The 8,171-nt window shown below is 33.9% G+C and overlaps 2 protein-coding genes and 1 pseudogene across 3 annotated transcripts in view; 1 reads left to right on the top strand and 2 right to left on the bottom strand.

The window, feature by feature from the left end:
• Nucleotides 1-8,171, bottom strand: part of LOC125870580 (peptidyl-prolyl cis-trans isomerase FKBP15-1-like) — a 1,082,853-nt gene that overhangs the window by 693,655 nt on the left and 381,027 nt on the right. The window lies entirely within an intron of this gene.
• Nucleotides 1-8,171, bottom strand: part of LOC125870566 (U-box domain-containing protein 9) — an 841,044-nt gene that overhangs the window by 465,094 nt on the left and 367,779 nt on the right. The window lies entirely within an intron of this gene.
• LOC125869671 (G2/mitotic-specific cyclin-1-like) lies at nt 2-1,140 on the top strand (annotated as a pseudogene).

The raw sequence follows: 8,171 nt of genomic DNA, 5'->3' as shown, positions 1-8,171 counted from the left end.
CCATAAACAAATTGAAATCAATGAGAGAATGCAATCTATCCTAATAGACTAGCTAATTGAGGTATAATTATTCTCTTTGCTAAGTTAATAGATTTGTTCAAAGTATGGAAATTAGTCATTCTGATCACCTGGTGCATCAAAAGTTTGAGCTCATGAAAGAGACTTTCTTGACCATTAATTTGACAGACCGATTCTTAGAGATATAAGGTATTGTTAGAAAGAAGCCCAATCCCGTTGGTTTGTTTTTAATGCTATTAGCATGAAAATATATATGAGGAAGTTTATGTTCCACTGGTGGAGGAAGGATCTGGTGTTGATTTCGGATAAAGCCTTTACAAGGGAAGGAGATTCTTGAAATGATAGATTTATGTTCTCATAATAGTGGCAAATAGTATATTTTGCTCTACATTTAGCATATTACTAAGGACATTCATATTTCATATTAAGAAAGAATGATGCTCAACACATGACTGCAATTTAGTATATCAGTTCCAACTGCATATGTTTTTATGCGAATATATCTTAAGACTGCTCAATGTGATAAAAATGTTAGTAGCTGTCAGTGATGAATCAGACTCATAATTTAGACGTTATGGGTTCTGAATGCACTATACTTATTTTTGCACGTAATAAATGTATTACTGATCTAGGTAGTATTTCCTAACTTTTGCTCTTGGTTTTAGACAACTTAAGTTGCTATCTTTTATGTAGGACGATCTTTCTTTGTGGAATATGAAATGCTTAAGTTTTCACCATCCTTCATAGTCAGCAATCTATATGGAATATGAAATGCTCAAATTTTTACCATGCCGCAACAATCTATACAACTCAAACTACACTCTACGGTGTCCAGCAATGGAGAAAGACGTGCGAAGTGCATACAAGTTACTCAAAAGATCAACCTTTGTGAGTCTAAAAACTCTCCATTTTGAGGAATCTTCCAACAACCTTACTCTTCTTATTTTGTTACTTATTTTTCTATTTTTGTTGTTTAGGGAGTGTTCAAAATCAACTATGGACTATCACCAGAAGACAGCAACAGAAAAACTAACAGGGGTACATAGAAAATACAACATATAAAAATATAAAAATTTGATTATACAACAAAGTGTCCATTTTTTTGTGCAGACTCAACAATAGAGCACTGTTGTTAACATTTTTCAAGCTTAAAGGAGCGGTGCAACTAAGAAATTACAGGAAATACATATTGGAGATGTTGAAATTCGGTAGCACTAGGATATACTGCGAGTATTAACCTTGCACTTGGAGTACTATCCGATATAATATCGATTTATATTTTTGAAGAGTTCGAGAAACATAAGTTTATTTAAGTGTTGCTAATATTATTAATAGATCTTTATCTAGGAATCGAAATAGGGCCAAACCAAATTAAAAAATAATAATCAAACCTAATCGATCAAAGTAGTTTAACCAAATTCAAATACCCACAAACCCCCCAAAAAAAAGCAGATCTTTTTCTATTGAAAGTATCAGAAATAAAAGACAATTGAAATTTAACAAAGTTTAATCAAAGAGACAAAGTCATGAGATAATTATACACAAGAATTCACCTAACTTTGTGAAAAGAGATTAAATCAAAAAAGAAAACTCACCAGTGAAAAATCAAGAACAACCCTCTCGGTGAAATAATGAGGGAGAAAACCTAGCTTCAGTTTTGGGGAAAACTAAAGAGGCGCACTTAAATTTGTGGAAAAAGAAAATGAAAAATTGGGAAACTTCTACAATTTTTTGGTGAAAACAAAAGACCGCGATTTTTTGACGGAAATCTGATTTTTTTTTATTATTTTAGCCCACAATAGCATAAGTTATTATTAATTAAATTAAATACATTAGCAACAAAAAAAACCAAATATTTTCTAAGATTGCAACAAATTAATTAAATTGTTGCCATTTATTAAAATTGGGCAAAAATATCATGATCATTGCAAAAACGTTATTGCAATTTTATTATATTTGGAATTTATTTTATTGCAAAAACGTTGTTACAAACTAATAGATGCTAATTTTATGAACGATCATTTGACTTACAATTTATTATATCAGATTCAAAAACGAACTTTTGTAGCAACATATATAACTCAATTGTTGCGTCTTTAAAAAAAATTAAAAAAACATCGAAAATGCTAAAGTTGATCTCAGAAACACAAGTAGGCTATAGGTTAAACTTGCTATCACTTTACTCATTTCATCAACTTACGTACGTTATAACTTATAATGTATTCATATTGCTCTACTAAAAAGTATGAAACCCAAATTTTGAATAAACTTAAAAAAAATTCCCATAATATATATATATATATATATATATATGCACGTTAAAGCTACAGCCTGATAACTAGTACTCTTTTTTTTTACATCCGGTGTCCGAAGTCTGCATTAGAGCTCTGACTAAATTCGAATCGTACACTGCAGAGCCCATCCAGGGGTGGCGCTCCCAACAAAATTTGCATACCCAGGACTAGAATCTGACACTTTTGATTAAAACCGAAGCAATCCCACTACTGCACCACAACTCATATTTGTCTGATAAGTAGTATTCAATCCCTAGTGTAGATAGCTAGATCCTTCTATTCGATATGTATAGGTATAACCGTATAAGCAATTTTCTATGTCACGATTATTAATAGTCATTATTATAATAGACCCATTATAAGAATATGTACATATCGCAATTGATGAGCCTCTACTACGTACCCTTTGTACTCAATTTCTTAAAAGCGTCTTTATGTCTGTAATTACAATAGACTTTTAATTTGTATTGAATATCCTTAAACGATCATTATGGGACAGTTATTGTTTGGTTGCCAATCATCTAAAATTAGTATTTGTTCAATTATTCATCCTTTCTTATGAGAGGGTTTTCATCTATACATGTTCAATGTCTTTTTCTTTGGGTGTACAACAACCAAGAAAAAATAATCCTCCTTTCAATAATATTATATCATGCTAAACTTTCTTTCTTAATAAATCTTTAATTAATTTAAGTGCTTCTAGTTAATAGTAGAAAACACTAATTACATTTAGGATAGTGTTTTGACAGTACCCCTCAAGCTATATGAAATATTCTTACAACTTCCGTGCTCAAGTGTTTTTCATAAATTTCCAGCAATCTTAAATATATTTTACTTATTGGTCAAGGATGGTTTTTGGTGTTGTATCGTGGAATTTAACTATTCATGTACTATATTGGTCAAGGATGGTTTTATTAATGAAGTATGACACTAACGGCAAGCTCTTGTGGTATATCTTGTATACATGTGAATTTGTTTGTGAGAGTGAAAGTATATATCTTTCTAATTATATGCCTAAAAATTATAACTCGATTGTGTGATGGGACATTTCTCTTAAAAAGTGAGGGCACATAGATGGTTTGAAGACCTAATCAACTTCTTTGATTGATGATATGATTGTAATTTCCCCATGTATTATGTTAGTGAGCCAATTTTAGACTGCGATATTTTGATTAAACTATCTTGTTCGGAATTGATGTAAGCACTTTGTATGAGAGTAGTGTTAATGTTTAACATTTCTTAGGTAATCTACATAGGAGAAGACATGTTTGGAGTGTACATTGTAGTTGATCACGGTGAGAGAGTGTCTTGTTAGTTGTTCACGGATGAATAAAGATTTAAGTATGGGGTGATATTGTTGGGTGAATTTATACTCTTTTTAGTCGTATTTCACTCATATTTAAATATCATCTTGAGTGTTTTTTAGTTTGATACTCTTTTTTCACTCAATTATGTAGTTTTGAATTTATAGATGATGTTTATACTTTGTTGGTGAAAAGAGTTAAAATTTGGCTAAGTATGAAACAAAAAGTAAAAAAACCTTGCAAAACGAAGTCTAAAGTAAGGTCTCGCGGTTGCCAATCAAGCTATGAAGCGAGCGGGTAAGAAATATAACCCCTGATAAGATCAAGAGGAAGGTGAAGCAAGAGGGATTGTGACACGAGGACTAGGCCTAGCTGGGATGCGAGGTTGTAACACCCCGAAAATTTCTAAGTTAAGACCCGAACTATTCTTCATTTACGTATAAGGTCATGTCTGGTAATTCTTAAATTGCTCATATGTGTAGGGGTCAATTCTTTAGTATGTAATGGATTTGGATATGAATTAAGGTCATAAGAACCCCTTAGCACAAAGTTGAGTTGAAGCTTCCTTACCGGTAGAGGGACTCATAGGAGTTCCAAAAGCTTTACCTTTGTCCAAGCCAAATTTTTTTATGAGTTCTTTTGCATACTTACCTTGGCTGATGAAGATACCTTTGTCACATTGTTTAATTTGTAGACCAAGGAAGAATGAAAGTTCTCCCATGAGACTCATTTCGAATTCACCTTTCATAAGATTTGCAAAGTTCTCACAGAGAGAGGAGTTAGAACTATCAAAAATAATATCATCAACATAAATTTGAACAATAAGAATGTTGGAATCAATTTTCTGAGTAAAAAGAGTTGTGTCAATTTTACCCCAATGAAAATTATTATTTGTAAGAAAAGTACTCAATCTTTCATACCAAGCTTTTGGAGCTTGCTTAAGACCATAGAGAGCTTTAGAAAGTTTAAAGACATAGTCGGGGAAAGAAGGATTTTCAAAACCAGGGGGTTGTTTGACAAACACTTCTTCTTTTATAAAACCATTTAAAAAGGCGCTTTTGACATCCATTTGAAAAAGTTTAAACCGCTTATAAGAGGCATATGCTAAAAGAATTTGAATTGATTCTAACCTGGCTACGGGAGCAAAAGTGTCATCGTAGTCAATACCTTTTTGTTGTGAGTAGCCTTGAGCTACAAGTCTTGCTTTATTCCGGATAACTTTTCCCTCTCCGTTCATCTTGTTTCGAAATACCCATTTTGTTCCGATAACTGAGCATTTATTTGGTCTTTCAGTAAGAGTCCATACTTGATTTCTTTCGAACAGATCAAGCTCTTCTTTCATTACTTGTATCCAAGATTCTTCTTCCATAGCTTCATTTATTCATTTTGGCTCCATTTGAGATACAAGGGCCAAAGAGGCTTGCTTTCGAAGAGAAGATCTTGTCTGAATTTTATCATCTGGTCTTTCCAGAATGAAGTTTTCAGGATAGCTTGCATTATGTCTCCATTCCCTGGGATATTAGTTTTGTTAACTGGAGTAGTCGACTCCACCTCTGCAGTAGCTAGCTCTTCAGTATTAGTTTCAGTAATGACTTCTGAGATGGCTTCAGATTGATTGAATGATGCAGTTTCATCATCACCAACTTCTATTTCATGCACTCTTGGATTAGTATCATCAAATACCACATGTACAAATTCCTCAACACTTAAGGTTCTTTTATTAAAAACTCGAAAAGCCCTGCTAGACGATGCATAGCCTAGGAAAATACCTTCATCACTTCTTGGATCAAATTTCACAAGATTATTCTTACCATTATTGTGGATAAAACACTTACAACCAAAAGGATGAAAGTAACTGATGTTTGGTTTCTTTCCTCTCCAGAGTTCATAAGGCATCTTCTTCAGTATAGGCCTGATGAGACACCTGTTAAGAATGTTACAAGCAGTACTTACAGCTTTTGCCCAAAACTGGTCCGGGAGATTTCGATCGAGTAGCATAGTTCTTGCTGTATCTTGTAAAGAACGATTTTTCCTTTCTAGTACTCCATTTTGCTGAGGTGATCTAGGCAAAGAGAAGTTTTGAGTGAACCCATTTTGAGCACATAATTCTTCAAATGCCTTATTCTCAAATTCACCACCATGATCACTGTGGATAGTTGTAATAAAATAACATGTTTCTCTTTGAACTTTTCTACAAAATGCTTCAAAATTAGCAAATGCTTCATTTTTGTGAGAGAGAAATATTACCCATGTAAACCTTGAAAAATCATCGACAATTACAAAGGCATATCTTTTACCTCCAATGCTTGCAGTTCGAGTAGGACCAAATAAATCCATATGAGGAAGCTGAAGAGGTTTAGAGGTACTTACAATGTCTTTTACTTTAAAAGATGAACGAGTCTGCTTACCCAATTGGCATGCATCACAAATGTGATTTTTCTCAAATTTTAGTTTTGTTAAGCCAATGACTAGCTCAAGTTTAGAAAATTTCTCAAGAGCATGCATACTTGCGTGTCCAAGTTTTCGATGCCATAGCCAAGGATCACTTGTGACTGCAGTGAGACAAGTAAGAGAAGGAAAATCAACATTATTTAAAATATATATATTATTTACTCGATCTCCAATGAGAGTAAGCTTTTTCTCAGGATGATTGATAATTCAGCTTGCTGCGTTGAATGTGACTTGGAATCCAGCATCACATAGTTGACTGATGCTCAGAAGATTGTACTTGAGCCCTTCAACTAGATATACTTCAATCAGATCACATGATGAGCTTAGAGTAATGGTTCCCACTCATGTTACTTCTCCTTTAGCATTGTCCCCAAATCTTATAATCCTCCATCGATCTTTTTGATGGTTTTGAAGTTTTCTTTCGTTCCACACATATGCCTGGAGTATCCACTATCAAGTACCCATATTCCTTTTTTGTAGGTTTTCTTCGATTGCTCCTGCAAAACAACAAGATTAGTTTCTTTTAGGTACCCATGTATTTTTGGGTCCTTGATGATTAGTAGCTTTTGGTCTCCAAATCCATTTTTCAGAAGAATATTTTCTACAATTAAAAGATTTGTGACCAAGATCACCACAAGTGTAGCAGGTAATTTTAACAGAAGTTTCATGAGAATAAGAATTAGAACTAGATTTATTTGATTTGTTGGAACTACGATTAGGAGAGTTTCTCCTATAGAGAGCAGTTAGGTTAGATCGAACAGAACTGTGACTAGGCGATTTTCTGATGCTGTTCAGCTGCATTTTTATTTCCTCTAGTTCTTCTGTAAGTAAGTCAACTTCAATTTGACTTGCTTCGAGAAGAATCTGCCAGTCTTTCTTTTCTTGAGCAAGCTTATTGTATTCGTCAATAACCTTCTGTAATTCATCAGTAACCATGTCCAAGGAGTTCTGTAAGTCATTACAATGAAGACAGTTAAATGCTCTTACCTCACTTGTTTCACCTAGTGCCATGAAACATAGGTTGGCTATTTCATCATAATCATCATCAGTTGTTTCTCCTTGATCCCATACTCCCAGACTTTTAGGATCTTCGTTTCTTCGATTACTTTTTTTTCTTCGTTCTGGGCAATTTTGTTTGATGTGTCCTGGTTTTCCATAATAGTAGCATCGATCATCATTCCTATTGAAATCGTTCTTCTATTGAGGTTTTTGTCTTCTTTGTCTAAGCATTTGTCTCACTCCTCAATTTATAAGAGCCATTCTTTCGTTTTGATTTCATCGACTTCTTCTCCAATATCAGATGTCTCGGCTATGAATGTCACTGTCTTCTTCTTATCATTCTTGTTGTACCTGTTAATATGATTTTGTTCATAGGCTATTAAGTTGCCTCAAAGTTCATCGTATGTCATCTTTTGCAGATCTCCATTTTCAAGAATGTCAGCTTTAGTTTCTCATGCCTTAGGAAGACTTCTAATGAGTTTTCTGACTTGTAGTGCATTAAAGTACACCATTCTAAGTGATTTGAGTTCACATATAATTTTACTGAATCCCGAGAACATGGATTCAACGTTTTCATCTTCGACCATTTTCAATAACTCATATTCGCTTACAAGAGAACTGATCCGAGTTTCATTTACTTTAGTGGTTCCTTCATAAGTCACTTCTAGTTTGTCCCACATTTCTTTCGCAGTTTCACATGTTGATATTTTGTCATATTCGGCTACACTCACTGCGCAATATAACAAACTTATAGCTCTAGCGTTAGTTTGAATTACCTCTTGTTGTTCCTTAGTGATGTCAAATGATTCAGGATCAAATGGCTTTTCAGTGACATCCTTTTAGTCAGTCCATGAATAGGCTTTGGGCCCTTCTTGATCACTATCCATGCTTGATGATCATTTGAGGAACAAAGATTCTGAATCTGTCTTTCCAATGAGAGTAATGTTGTCCATTGAAGTATGGTGGTCGGTGTGAAGAATGTCATCTTGAAGTAAAACGTTTGGAATCTGATAGTGTGTCATTGGATCTTTGCTCATGTGTGGTTAAACACTGAAATAGTGAGACCTACTCTGATACCAATTGAAAGTCAAGAGGGGGGGGGGGG

Source organism: Solanum stenotomum, chromosome 7, assembly GCF_019186545.1.
Source record: "Solanum stenotomum isolate F172 chromosome 7, ASM1918654v1, whole genome shotgun sequence".
NCBI lineage: Eukaryota > Viridiplantae > Streptophyta > Magnoliopsida > Solanales > Solanaceae > Solanum > Solanum stenotomum.
Note: the sequence above shows the minus strand (reverse complement) of the source record. Positions and strands in the feature narration are given on the sequence as shown.